This window comes from Aulonocara stuartgranti, assembly GCF_965226115.1.
Source record: "Aulonocara stuartgranti genome assembly, chromosome: 3".
In the NCBI taxonomy this organism is placed as follows: Eukaryota; Metazoa; Chordata; class Actinopteri; order Cichliformes; family Cichlidae; genus Aulonocara; species Aulonocara stuartgranti.
This window is the reverse complement of record NC_138941.1, coordinates 17,520,456-17,535,333: the sequence shown is the minus strand read 5'-3', so window position 1 is coordinate 17,535,333 and position 14,878 is coordinate 17,520,456.

Genomic DNA, 14,878 nt, shown 5'->3' with positions numbered 1-14,878 from the left:
AGTGACGTCATCAGCGAGAGACCGGTGACCAGCATCGCGGAGCATGACGTCCGAGCGGCACTGAGGAGAGTGAACACAAGGAAAGCGGCGGGGCCAGACGGCATCACCGGCCGTCTGCTGCGCTGCTGTGCTGACCAGCTAGCAGGTGTGTTCACTTACATCTTCAACGAGTCCCTGGCGAAGTCTGTGGTCCCCACATGCTTCAAAAGATCCACCATCATCCCTGTGCCCAAGAACAGCAAACCCTCATCCCTGAACGATTACCGGCCAGTTGCACTGACCTCGGTAGTAATGAAGGTGTTTGAGAGGCTGCTGAAGAACATCATCTCCTCCTCCATCCCAGACACCACAGATCCGCTGCAGTTCGCCTACAGCTCCAACAGATCCACAGAGGATGCCATCGCCCACGTCCTACACACCACTCTCAGCCACGTGGACAAGAAACAGGGTAACTATGTGCGAATGCTGTTTGTTGATTACAGTTCAGCGTTTAACACAATAGTGCCCTGCAGACTGTTCACAAAGCTCAGGGATCTGGGACTTAACAGCCGTCTGTGTGCATGGGTGTTGGACTTCCTCACTGGCAGAACTCAGGTGGTGAGGGTGGGCAGGTGCTTCTCCAACAGCATCACCATCAACACAGGAGCACCTCAGGGGTGTGTCCTCTCGCCACTGCTCTACTCCCTCTACACTTCAGACTGTGTGGCCACCCATGGCTCCAACACCATTGTGAAGTTTGCTGACGACACAGTGGTGTTGGGTGCCATCTCCAACAACGATGAGGCGGCCTACATGGATGAAGTGAAGAATCTGGCATCGTGGTGCCAGGACAACCACCTCCAGCTGAACGTCAGCAAGACCAAGGAGCTGGTGGTGGACTTCAGAAGGGGTCAGCACAGAGACTACAAGCCCATTATCATCAATGGAGCTCCAGTGGAGAGGGTGCAGTCCTTCAAATATCTTGGTGTCCACATCTCCTCAGACCTGACATGGGCTGCCCACATTCAGGTCCAGACCAAAAAGGCTAGGCAGCGCCTGTATCACCTACGACAACTGAGGAAGTTCAGGGTCTCTCCAAAGATCCTCAGGATTTTCTATACAGGCGCTGTGGAGAGCATCCTCACACAGAACATGACATCGTGGTTCGGGAACAGCTGTGTGAAGGACCAAAAAGCTCTCCAGAGAGTGATCCGTACAGCAGAACGCTGCTGCAGGATTGCTCTCCCCCCGCTTCAGGACACCTACACCAGGAGATGCCGGACTAGAGCAGCGCAGATACTGAAGGACCCGTCCCATCCTGGCAACAAACTGTTCCAACTTCTGCAATCTGGTAGAAGGTTCCGCATCATCCGGGCAAGGACAGAGAGACTCAAGAGGAGCTTCTATCCCCAAGCCATCCGTGCCCTAAACACACATACCCGCCCTCTCACATCATCTATAATTGACTGAGACAGGACTCTCTTCCAGACACTCTAAACCAAGGCACAATGTACATTTCAAATTCCTTTAAATTTAAATATGTTTATATTGTCTCCTGTAAAATAGTCAGATGTCTATTCATATTAATGTACAGAATTCACCTGCTTGCTGCTACTACTGCACATTCACCCAGTGTATATACTATATGTGTATATATATATATATATAATGTTCCTCCTCTACACCCCCCCCCCCCCCCCCCCCCCCAATTTTTGCACATGTCGAGGAGCGTGTCAGGTTACATTTCACTGTGTGTTATACTTGTATAACTATGCATGTGACAAATAAAGAACCTTGAACCTTGAACTGATGGAACAGTGGATGTGATGATGTCCTGAGACTGCAGGCTGTGACTAAACTGTTTGCCTAACATGTACTCTGATAAATAGGAGGCAGTAACCCAGAAACAGATTTATAGATAAAATGATACTAATGGACCATCCTGTGTAAGACCAATGAGGACCAGTTAACCAGAGAACACAGAGTACAGTTGTGTGTTAAAGGTTTACAGACAGTTATAAATCTTAATGCCCCATGATGGACAAAATCCAACAGATGAAGAGAGCGAGCAGAGTCATTCATATAAATCATGTCACTGTAATCCAGGGCAGGTAAAAAAAAGGTGGCAGCAACAAGCTTTTTCCTGTGAAACATGATCTGTTCCTGGAAGAGAAGCCCAACTTCAGCCTCAGTGTCTTTATTAGATGTTCAATGTGTGGCTTATAGGAACGACTGTTCTCAACCACAATACCGAGGTCTGTGTACGAGGCCACAGTTTCAATAGAAATACTTTGAGCAGATACAGGAGAAGGAAATAAAGCCGGACCCTCTTTCTGTTTGTGAACAACATGACTTTGGTTTTTTCTACATTTAAAGCCAGTCTGAGCCAGCTGAGACTGAATACTATCAACAGCTGCTGTAATGGTTTGAAAACTATGTTGATGGTATAAAATGAACAGATGCATCTAGATTTTGTGCCACACCGTTGACATAAGTAGCCCAGGACAGAACCCTGTGCACTCGTTTAGTCACATTTAAAAAGCTGGAAGAGAGACCATTGAGCTGAACGCACTGCTGATGTCCAAAAGAACATTAGAGAAGCAGCCAGCTGCTCGGTCTGAAAGGCCTATTTCCAGTAATCTATGACATAAAATGCTGTGGTCAGCAGCTCAGCTCATAAACCAAGGGACTGGGAGCAGCTGCTACTGAGTGTTGCTGGAGTTCCTGTGCTGTTAGATCCTCATCCTCTCCACGCAGCTTGGAAGTAGGTGAAGTTGTGCCAGAAGAGTTTTTGTTGTGGTCAACAGTGTCAAAGGCTTTTGATAGATCAATAAAAAGAGCTGCACAGTAGTTCTTTGCATCCAGCGCTTCATAGACGTCTTTGAGAACTTTTATCGAAGCAGTTCCAGTACTGTGCAGTTTCCTAAAACCAGACTGGAAGGGAGATAAAATCATATTTTCATCCAGATAACTTTGAAGTTGATTATTTACCAGCCTTTGAAGAACCTTAGATAAGACACAGAGTTTGGAAATTGGCCTGTAATTACTAACTGTTGAAGAATCACCAGCTTTCAGTGGGGGAGTGCAGAGGCACACTTCCACATCTGTGGTAAAGCCTTCTGTTGTAGAGAAAGATTAAAAATATAAGACACTGGCTCAGCTATGATATTTGCAGCCAAGTGCAAGAAGGAAGGAGAACGATTGTGAGGACGAGTTTCTGGTGTTGGGGCTTTTCAAAGCCTTACAAACCTCTTCTACTGTGACAGGTGTGAAGGAAAAGGTATCAGTAAGCAGGAACTACGAGCAGAGTTGTGTGCAAGAGGTTTACCATCAGATACTGTGCTGAACAAAGAGCAAGAAGCAACAAAGTGTTTGTTAAAGCAACATTTCAGTTTTGTGTGACACAGGAGTGGAGTCGATATTTAAGTGAGGAGGAAGCTCTGAGGAGTCACAGCTGGCAGAGACACTTTATAGTTTGCCAAAACCTCTGTTACGTGCCAAGGGGTGTGGCTTTGCTTTTGTACTCTGTTTTGTGTTCTATTCATCTTTCAGGCGTCAGGCCTCCTCTGATTGGCCAGTTCGAAGTTGATTGGCAGGTGTCTATTGGCTGCCTTCCAGAGTACATTCAGGCTGCCTTCCAGAGTACATTCAGTCTTCATTAGTCAGCGGAGTTGTTAAAGTGGCTATTCGTTCTGCGTTGCCCATACCAGGCATTGACTTCATCCTAGGTAATGACCTTGCTGGAGGCAAGGTCATACCCATTCCTGAGGTGTTAGACAGACCCGAGCTGAGCCGGGATTCTGACTCAGCCCAAGACCAGCTTGCCATCTTTCCAGCTTGTGTAGTTACGAGGGCCCAGACAAAAAAGTATGGTCCTGACTTGGCCGATTCCTTCATGAGGTCAGATCCCGTTGGTGATGTGATTAACTTTACCTCTGGATCTAAGGTTCAGGCCACAGTTCCACCTGCTGACAAAACACAACCAGTTCTGGATTTGCCAGTCTCCCGAGAGGAGTTCATTATTGCACAGAAAAATGATGTAACCCTGTCCAAGTGTCATTCCTCCACTCTCAGTCAACAGGATGCCAAAGGGAAAAAGCTGGCTTACTTCTCTGACAAAGGTCTTCTGATGCGCAGATGGACAAGTGAGGTCTCGGAAGACGCTGACTGGTCTGCAGTATATCAGGTGGTGGTACCTACTGCTTATCGTACCCAGGTACTGTCCTTAGCACATGACCATCCATGGTCAGGACATTTGGGGGTTAATAAAACATACACCAGAATTCTGAAACATTTCTTCTGGCCCGGACTGAAATCTGATGTTGTGCAATACTGCCGTACTTGCCATGCATGCCAAATGACCGGCAAGCCAAACCAAGTAATCCCCCCCGCTCCTCTCTGTCCTATCCCAGTAATAGAGGAGCCATTTCAAAAAGTGATTGTTGACTGTGTGGGGCCTCTACCTAAAGCTAAAACTGGAAACCAGTTTCTGTTGACGATCATGTGCGTTTCGACCAGGTTTCCCGAGGCAATCCCACTACGGAGAATAACAGCTCAGATTGTTGTCAAAGCACTGTTGAGATTCTTTTCAACCTTTGGTCTGCCTAAGGTTGTGCAAACAGACCAAGGCACTAACTTTAAGTCTAGAGTGTTTGCCCAAGCCCTGAAAACATTAGGCATTGAACACATAACCTCGAGTTCTTACCATCCTGAAAGTCAGGGGGCACTAGAGAGGTTTCATCAGACTTTGAAGTCTATGTTAAGGAAACACTGTTATAGTTCCCAACGGGACTGGGATGAAAGTGTTCCACTTGTTTTATTTGCCTGTCGGGAAGCAACCCAAGAATCTCTGGGATTTAGTCCCAGTGAACTTGTGTTTGGGCGTGAGATGAGGGGTCCTTTGAAGGTTTTTAAAGAGAGGCTGGCTACACCGGTTGACAACACCAAAAGCCTTCCAGAGTACGTCAAGACACTGAATGACAGGTTGAAGAGGGCTTATTCCTTAACCAGGAACGTATTAGCCACGTCACAAGCGAAAATGAAGAGACACTTTGATCAGCGGGCTGTTGACCGTTCATTTCTGCCAGGTGACAGAGTGCTCCTTCTCCTTCCGGTGCCCGGCTCCTCTCTCTCCGTTAGGTTCTCTGGTCCTTATGTTGTAGAGAGAAAACTCAGCAAGACTAACTACATTATTCAGACCCCGGATCGCAGACGTCCCACTCGGGTGTGTCATGTCAACATGATGAAGCTGTACAACTCTCGTGAACCTTCAGCTGTGCCATCTGTGGTCCAAGAGCAAGTGGTTACGTCTCCGATGGCTTCGGTGACCAAGGTGGAGATTACTCCAGATGAAGATGGGTTGGTGTTACGAGGTGCTGAGCCTCAAAGTGCTCGACTAGGTAATTCTGTGATATTGTCAACCCTAACACAATACCTGTCCCACCTTCCTGCTGAACAGAGCAATGATATTATAACACTCATATCGGGATTCCCATCTCTGTTCAGTGATATCCCGTCTCAAACCACTGTCATAAAACATGATGTGGTGCTCACTAACCCTACACCAATCAAACAGCCCGCTTATCGGGTTAGTCCTGCAAAGAGGGAAATCATAAAACAGGAAGTTGAGTATCTTCTTCAGAATGGATTTGCAGTGCCAAGCTCCAGCTCTTGGAGTTCACCATGTCTCTTAGACACTAAGTCAGATGGAAGCCCAAGATTCTGTACAGACTTCCGAAAGGTGAACTCTGTCACTGTACCCGATGCACATCCCTTACCCCTTATCGATGACTGCATTGATGAAATAGGGCCTGCAAAATACATCACTAAACTCGATATGTTAAAAGGGTATTGGCAAGTGCCTTTGACACAGCAAGCGTCTGAGATTTCAGCTTTTGTCACCCCTGACCACTTCCTGCAGTATACGGTTATGCCTTTTGGCATGTGCAATGCCCCTGCAACGTTTCAGAGACTGGTTAACAAAGTGTTGGGAAACATCCCTAACTGCCGAGCATACTTAGATGACATTGTTGTGTATAGCAGTGACTGGTCCACCCACATAGCTACATTAAAAGAAGTCTTCATTAGCCTAGACAGTGCGTCTCTCACTTTGAACCTTGCCAAATGTGATTTCGCTAGAGGCAGTGTCCTCTACCTTGGCCAGCAAGTTGGTCTAGGGCAAGTGCGCCCTGCAGATGCCAAAGTCATTGCGATTAGGGAGTTCCCCCAACCAACCACCAGGAGAGAACTGCGGCGGTTCCTTGGGATGATAGGATATTACCGACGGTTTTGTAAAAATTTCTCTTCTGTTGCTGCTCCTCTCACTGATTTAACCAGCCCCTCAAAGCCATTTATTTGGTCTGGGAGTTGTCAGCAGGCTTTCGAAAGCCTTAAGGGCTTACTTTGTTGCACCCCTGTTTTGTCTGCTCCTAACTTCTCTTTACCATTCAAACTGGAAATAGATGCCAGCGCAGTTGGGGCGGGAGCGGTGCTTCTCCAGGAGGATACCCAGGGCATTGACCATCCTGTGAGTTACTTCTCTCGGAAGTTTGACAAACACCAGCTCAGGTATTCTACCATTGAAAAGGAGACCCTTGCTTTGTTGTGGGCCTTGCAACATTTTGAAGTCTATACAGAGTCAGGTCAGAGGTCAGTCCAAGTATTCACAGATCACAACCCTTTAGTTTTCCTCTCCAAGATGTATAATCACAACCAGCGGCTTATGCGTTGGTCACTGATTATTCAGAATTATACCCTCAAAATCCATCACAAAAAAGGTTCAGAAAACATTGTAGCAGACGCACTCTCCCGTGCTGTTTAGAGAGGTCACCAAACCCTGAGTTTGGTTTTTGAAGGGTGAGAGTGTTACGTGCCAAGGGGTGTGGCTTTGCTTTTGTACTCTGTTTTGTGTTCTATTCATCTTTCAGGCGTCAGGCCTCCTCTGATTGGCCAGTTCGAAGTTGATTGGCAGGTGTCTATTGGCTGGACTGGGCTCAGTTGGCCAATCACACTCCAAGGAACACTACAAAGGAGCCGCTCCCTGGCCAGCTGGTGGCTGCTGGCTTCTGCTTTGACAAACATTTGCGAACAGGCATCTTTATGTTGTGTGTGGTGGGAGGCTGGACAGGTAAGCCGGGGTACCCTATACACTGGTTGTAGATTTTACTCTGTTAGTCACACTAGGTTATGCGGTTGATGCCACCCTTGTATGTTTTCACTGACTTTTATCGAGTAGCTAGGTAGGCCTTTTGTTTTGCATTTTTCTTTCAGTTAGGCTAGGCCCTGGAAGCTACTGACCTCTTTTTGTTTTATTACTTTCTTTGATTTGGATCAACCGCCCAGTCCTCCTCCCCCACCTCTTTACTGTTGTTAAATTTGACTATCCAGGCAAGCACCCAATAAATCCTGCCTGATACTTAACTGTTCTGTGGTCTTCCTCCTTCATTGATTGTGGTTGTCCAGTGTTGCTGTCTCCTTCCTACCTTTGCCTCCGCCATGGTGGGGGGGACGTAACACAAGTGGGGGCTCGTCCAGGATCGTTGTATGTGGTGGACAACCTGTATTAATGAGGACGGTGCCGTGATTTTAGGGTGTCTACGTTTCATAGTATCAGCCGGAGATGAGTTTCGACCTGCCTGGTTTTGTTAGTCACCCTAGCGTTGACAAAGTTGACTTGTGTCGCAAAGACGACCTGTTGAGTATTGCTGCCCAGTATAACCTTGCCGTACCAAAGTATGGAGTGAAGAAGGATATTAAGCAGGCTTTGTTGGAGGGATTATTCGAGTTGGGGATTTTAATCAGCCCTGTTCCAGCTGGGGTGCCTTCTCAGGACCCTTCAGTTTCCCCTGGTGCCTCTGCTGATCTAGCTTCTCCAGAGAGAACTGATGAGCAAGCGCTGCCTGCTACACCTCCGGGTGCCCAAGTTAACTCTGATGTGGCTCCCCAAACTCTGCCTCGCTTTAAGCCTTTCACTCCAGAATCCCAATCATCTAGCAGTGATGCAAAGCTTAAGGTTCGCTTACTGCGTTTACAGTTGGAGGCACAAGAGAAGGATAAGGTGCATAAAGCGGATTATGATCTCCGGCTGGAGGTCCGTAGGCTGGAGATAGAAGCTGAAAAGGAAGTCAGGTTAAAGCAGCTTGAAGTAGAAGCACTGAGGGTGTCATCAGGACAGAAAACAGATGCCACTAAAGAAATCCCGAAAGTCTCCCCGGAAAGTTTTAACGTTAGCAAACATATTGCCCTAGTACCTACCTTTCGTGAGACTGAGGTAGATTCGTACTTCAACGCTTTTGAAAAGGTGGCTACTGCTCTGAAATGGCCAAGAGACATGTGGCCCATATTACTTCAGTGTAAATTAGTGGGAAAAGCTCAGGAGGTAGTAGCTTCACTTTTGCTAGAGCAAAGCATGAAATACGACGTGTTGAAGGAAACAATTGTACGTGCCTACGAACTGGTACCTGAGGCCTACAGGCAGAAATTTAGGAACCATAAGAAGTCTAGCAGTCAAACATATGTGGAGTTTGCACATGAAAAAGGGGCTCTTTTTGATAAATGGTGCGCTGCTAACGGAGTTGGGGATGAGTATGAGTCGCTGCGTGAGTTAATGCTACTGGAGGATTTTAAAAATTCATTACCTGAGAGGCTCATAATGTTCTTAAACGAACAGAAGGTGACGTCCATGTCCAAAGCAGCTGTGTTGGCCGATGAGTTTGTGCTAACTCATAAGAATGTTTTTACCCCTGTTTCCCATCCAGATAGGCCCACAGCCATGCGCTCAGCACGGCTTGAGTCTAGTTGCTCTGCTGCGAGGCCAGTGAGGCCAATGAGGGGGCCCTCGCCTTCCCACGGTGAGCGTGAATGCTTTTATTGCCACAAGAGGGGTCATCTCATCGCAGAATGTCAGGCATTAAAGCGTAAACAGCAACTATCCTCACAACCAAAAGGGGTGGGATTGATTAAAGCCACAGAGACTGGGAGGGCATTTCAACCAAACACTAACCACCCTGACCCCTGTTTCAAACCATTCATTCTAGAGGGAGTGGTTTCACTGACTGGGAATCCAAATGATCAACAACCAGTAAAAATACTGAGAGATACAGGGGCCTCTCAGTCCATCATTAGAGAAAACGTCTTACCGTTTTCTGAGGAGTCATTTTGCCAGTCCAGTGTTATTGTCCAGGGAGTAGAACTCGGATTTGTATCTGCCCCTTTGCACACTATTCACATTCAGTCTTCATTAGTCAGCGGAGTTGTTAAAGTGGCTATTCGTTCTGCGTTGCCCATACCAGGCATTGACTTCATCCTAGGTAATGACCTTGCTGGAGGCAAGGTCATACCCATTCCTGAGGTGTTAGACAGACCCGAGCTGAGCCGGGATTCTGACTCAGCCCAAGACCAGCTTGCCATCTTTCCAGCTTGTGTAGTTACGAGGGCCCAGACAAAAAAGTATGGTCCTGACTTGGCCGATTCCTTCATGAGGTCAGATCCCGTTGGTGATGTGATTAACTTTACCTCTGGATCTAAGGTTCAGGCCACAGTTCCACCTGCTGACAAAACACAACCAGTTCTGGATTTGCCAGTCTCCCGAGAGGAGTTCATTATTGCACAGAAAAATGATGTAACCCTGTCCAAGTGTCATTCCTCCACTCTCAGTCAACAGGATGCCAAAGGGAAAAAGCTGGCTTACTTCTCTGACAAAGGTCTTCTGATGCGCAGATGGACAAGTGAGGTCTCGGAAGACGCTGACTGGTCTGCAGTATATCAGGTGGTGGTACCTACTGCTTATCGTACCCAGGTACTGTCCTTAGCACATGACCATCCATGGTCAGGACATTTGGGGGTTAATAAAACATACACCAGAATTCTGAAACATTTCTTCTGGCCCGGACTGAAATCTGATGTTGTGCAATACTGCCGTACTTGCCATGCATGCCAAATGACCGGCAAGCCAAACCAAGTAATCCCCCCCGCTCCTCTCTGTCCTATCCCAGTAATAGAGGAGCCATTTCAAAAAGTGATTGTTGACTGTGTGGGGCCTCTACCTAAAGCTAAAACTGGAAACCAGTTTCTGTTGACGATCATGTGCGTTTCGACCAGGTTTCCCGAGGCAATCCCACTACGGAGAATAACAGCTCAGATTGTTGTCAAAGCACTGTTGAGATTCTTTTCAACCTTTGGTCTGCCTAAGGTTGTGCAAACAGACCAAGGCACTAACTTTAAGTCTAGAGTGTTTGCCCAAGCCCTGAAAACATTAGGCATTGAACACATAACCTCGAGTTCTTACCATCCTGAAAGTCAGGGGGCACTAGAGAGGTTTCATCAGACTTTGAAGTCTATGTTAAGGAAACACTGTTATAGTTCCCAACGGGACTGGGATGAAAGTGTTCCACTTGTTTTATTTGCCTGTCGGGAAGCAACCCAAGAATCTCTGGGATTTAGTCCCAGTGAACTTGTGTTTGGGCGTGAGATGAGGGGTCCTTTGAAGGTTTTTAAAGAGAGGCTGGCTACACCGGTTGACAACACCAAAAGCCTTCCAGAGTACGTCAAGACACTGAATGACAGGTTGAAGAGGGCTTATTCCTTAACCAGGAACGTATTAGCCACGTCACAAGCGAAAATGAAGAGACACTTTGATCAGCGGGCTGTTGACCGTTCATTTCTGCCAGGTGACAGAGTGCTCCTTCTCCTTCCGGTGCCCGGCTCCTCTCTCTCCGTTAGGTTCTCTGGTCCTTATGTTGTAGAGAGAAAACTCAGCAAGACTAACTACATTATTCAGACCCCGGATCGCAGACGTCCCACTCGGGTGTGTCATGTCAACATGATGAAGCTGTACAACTCTCGTGAACCTTCAGCTGTGCCATCTGTGGTCCAAGAGCAAGTGGTTACGTCTCCGATGGCTTCGGTGACCAAGGTGGAGATTACTCCAGATGAAGATGGGTTGGTGTTACGAGGTGCTGAGCCTCAAAGTGCTCGACTAGGTAATTCTGTGATATTGTCAACCCTAACACAATACCTGTCCCACCTTCCTGCTGAACAGAGCAATGATATTATAACACTCATATCGGGATTCCCATCTCTGTTCAGTGATATCCCGTCTCAAACCACTGTCATAAAACATGATGTGGTGCTCACTAACCCTACACCAATCAAACAGCCCGCTTATCGGGTTAGTCCTGCAAAGAGGGAAATCATAAAACAGGAAGTTGAGTATCTTCTTCAGAATGGATTTGCAGTGCCAAGCTCCAGCTCTTGGAGTTCACCATGTCTCTTAGACACTAAGTCAGATGGAAGCCCAAGATTCTGTACAGACTTCCGAAAGGTGAACTCTGTCACTGTACCCGATGCACATCCCTTACCCCTTATCGATGACTGCATTGATGAAATAGGGCCTGCAAAATACATCACTAAACTCGATATGTTAAAAGGGTATTGGCAAGTGCCTTTGACACAGCAAGCGTCTGAGATTTCAGCTTTTGTCACCCCTGACCACTTCCTGCAGTATACGGTTATGCCTTTTGGCATGTGCAATGCCCCTGCAACGTTTCAGAGACTGGTTAACAAAGTGTTGGGAAACATCCCTAACTGCCGAGCATACTTAGATGACATTGTTGTGTATAGCAGTGACTGGTCCACCCACATAGCTACATTAAAAGAAGTCTTCATTAGCCTAGACAGTGCGTCTCTCACTTTGAACCTTGCCAAATGTGATTTCGCTAGAGGCAGTGTCCTCTACCTTGGCCAGCAAGTTGGTCTAGGGCAAGTGCGCCCTGCAGATGCCAAAGTCATTGCGATTAGGGAGTTCCCCCAACCAACCACCAGGAGAGAACTGCGGCGGTTCCTTGGGATGATAGGATATTACCGACGGTTTTGTAAAAATTTCTCTTCTGTTGCTGCTCCTCTCACTGATTTAACCAGCCCCTCAAAGCCATTTATTTGGTCTGGGAGTTGTCAGCAGGCTTTCGAAAGCCTTAAGGGCTTACTTTGTTGCACCCCTGTTTTGTCTGCTCCTAACTTCTCTTTACCATTCAAACTGGAAATAGATGCCAGCGCAGTTGGGGCGGGAGCGGTGCTTCTCCAGGAGGATACCCAGGGCATTGACCATCCTGTGAGTTACTTCTCTCGGAAGTTTGACAAACACCAGCTCAGGTATTCTACCATTGAAAAGGAGACCCTTGCTTTGTTGTGGGCCTTGCAACATTTTGAAGTCTATACAGAGTCAGGTCAGAGGTCAGTCCAAGTATTCACAGATCACAACCCTTTAGTTTTCCTCTCCAAGATGTATAATCACAACCAGCGGCTTATGCGTTGGTCACTGATTATTCAGAATTATACCCTCAAAATCCATCACAAAAAAGGTTCAGAAAACATTGTAGCAGACGCACTCTCCCGTGCTGTTTAGAGAGGTCACCAAACCCTGAGTTTGGTTTTTGAAGGGTGAGAGTGTTACGTGCCAAGGGGTGTGGCTTTGCTTTTGTACTCTGTTTTGTGTTCTATTCATCTTTCAGGCGTCAGGCCTCCTCTGATTGGCCAGTTCGAAGTTGATTGGCAGGTGTCTATTGGCTGGACTGGGCTCAGTTGGCCAATCACACTCCAAGGAACACTACAAAGGAGCCGCTCCCTGGCCAGCTGGTGGCTGCTGGCTTCTGCTTTGACAAACATTTGCGAACAGGCATCTTTATGTTGTGTGTGGTGGGAGGCTGGACAGGTAAGCCGGGGTACCCTATACACTGGTTGTAGATTTTACTCTGTTAGTCACACTAGGTTATGCGGTTGATGCCACCCTTGTATGTTTTCACTGACTTTTATCGAGTAGCTAGGTAGGCCTTTTGTTTTGCATTTTTCTTTCAGTTAGGCTAGGCCCTGGAAGCTACTGACCTCTTTTTGTTTTATTACTTTCTTTGATTTGGATCAACCGCCCAGTCCTCCTCCCCCACCTCTTTACTGTTGTTAAATTTGACTATCCAGGCAAGCACCCAATAAATCCTGCCTGATACTTAACTGTTCTGTGGTCTTCCTCCTTCATTGATTGTGGTTGTCCAGTGTTGCTGTCTCCTTCCTACCTTTGCCTCCGCCATGGTGGGGGGGATGTAACAACCTCCTACGGTCGTTTGGACTGTCAGTCGTTAAAGTAAAAAATAGTTACATCTTGATGATGGAGGCAGTAATCCGATTACACAGCTAATGAAAACGTAGCCAATCAGCATCAGAGCCAGACTTCCTGCCCAGGCCTGGTTTCTCTCATGTAGGAGATCGGCCGGTACTGAACCAAACCAGGCCTGTCCCGACCTTTCACCCTGACCTGGCAAAAAGGGGCGTGTCTGTCCACAAAGTAGACACAACTCTCCTGTAAATGTTCCCAAACTGACATTGTCAGCCTGTTTAATACGACCCCAGTTCAAACTGATGCGGGGCTCGGAGCGTGAGATTATAGTGTTTCTCACAGCACCAACTATGCAGTGATCACTCAGGTCGTTGGCAAAAACTGCAGATGTGGAAAACTTACGCAGCATATTAGTTAAAAAAGGTCAATAAGAGCAGATTTATCTGGGTGTTTAGGATCAAGGCGTGTGAGGCTTTAAATAATTTGAGTCAGTTTTAAAAACAAGCAGCGTGCCTTAAAATCATCAGACACAGAAGAAAGCCAGTCCCAATGAAAATCATCCATCTGAAAGACGTCATTAAAATGCAGCTCAGATAAAAGTTGAACCAGAGACGGTGATGTGCTGGGGGAAGCAGGTGGAGGCTGATAGCAGCCAACAACAGTCTGATTTCCAAACAGATCAATAGTTAAGGTCAAGATTTCAAATGGCTGAGGTGCAGATGGAGAGAACAAGACTTGAGCAGCAAGACAGACCTTCACATAAACTTCCAGACCTCCGCCTTTTCTGGGACAGTCTGAGTGCTAAATGTTAAATCCATCAGTTGCTACGTTTTTATCCAGTAAAGATTTGGAAAGTCTCAGAAACAACAATGATACCAGCACCGCTTGAACAGGCCCAGATTCCAATCATATCTATGTTAGGAAGCACACGACGTGATGCACGTGTAACCCAGACAGTTTTTAACATCTGCTGGTGTTTCACATTCAGCCAGAGGCCCAGGGTTAGGTTGGATACCAGACAATAATAAAAGCATCGTTATTAGACTCTAGAGCTCGTTTATAGCTGACACCACATGTAGAGTTTAAGTTCACACAGAGACGATGACATTTTTCTAAAACCAGCAAACAATAAACAAGAAATGTAACAAGAGTTTCAGAAGAAGCTGTTTTACAGAGAAATGATTCCCTGAAGACAAAATTATTATTATCATCTTTATTTCTCCAGGTGAAAATTTAATTGAAATTAAAAATGTTGTTTTCAAGAGAGACCTGGCTCCTCCAGGGTTGCCGACCCCTGCTCTAAAGCATCTGATTTGGATTCCTGAGATCAAATATATTTTCCTTTGGCTTTGTTTTCTTCCCATTTGTGGCTTTAATGTAGTGTTACATCCTGTTTGTTTGCTTCCCTCTGTATACATGTCCAGATTCACTGTTGTGTTTCTATTCTTACATTGCTGTGTGATCACTGTTCCCTCTGCTGACTGATGTGACCTTTTGTATCTCACACTGATACTTGTCATATTTGTATCTGCGCCTAAAAGATAAAAAGTTTTCCATGCTAAAACACAGCTCCACCTCCTGCAGTTCTCCCTCTGAACCACTAGATGTCTCTGTTATCTAAATGAAGACGTGCAGCACAGCAACCACAGCAGCGCTCAGATCACACGTGTCCTGTTATTATGTATAAAAGCATGAAACAGGTGAGACAGGTGGGATCAATATTAATGTTGTGGAAATATATGAAAAAGCAACAGAAGAGCGAAAACATTTCGTGTTTCTAGAAATATCTTTCAGCTC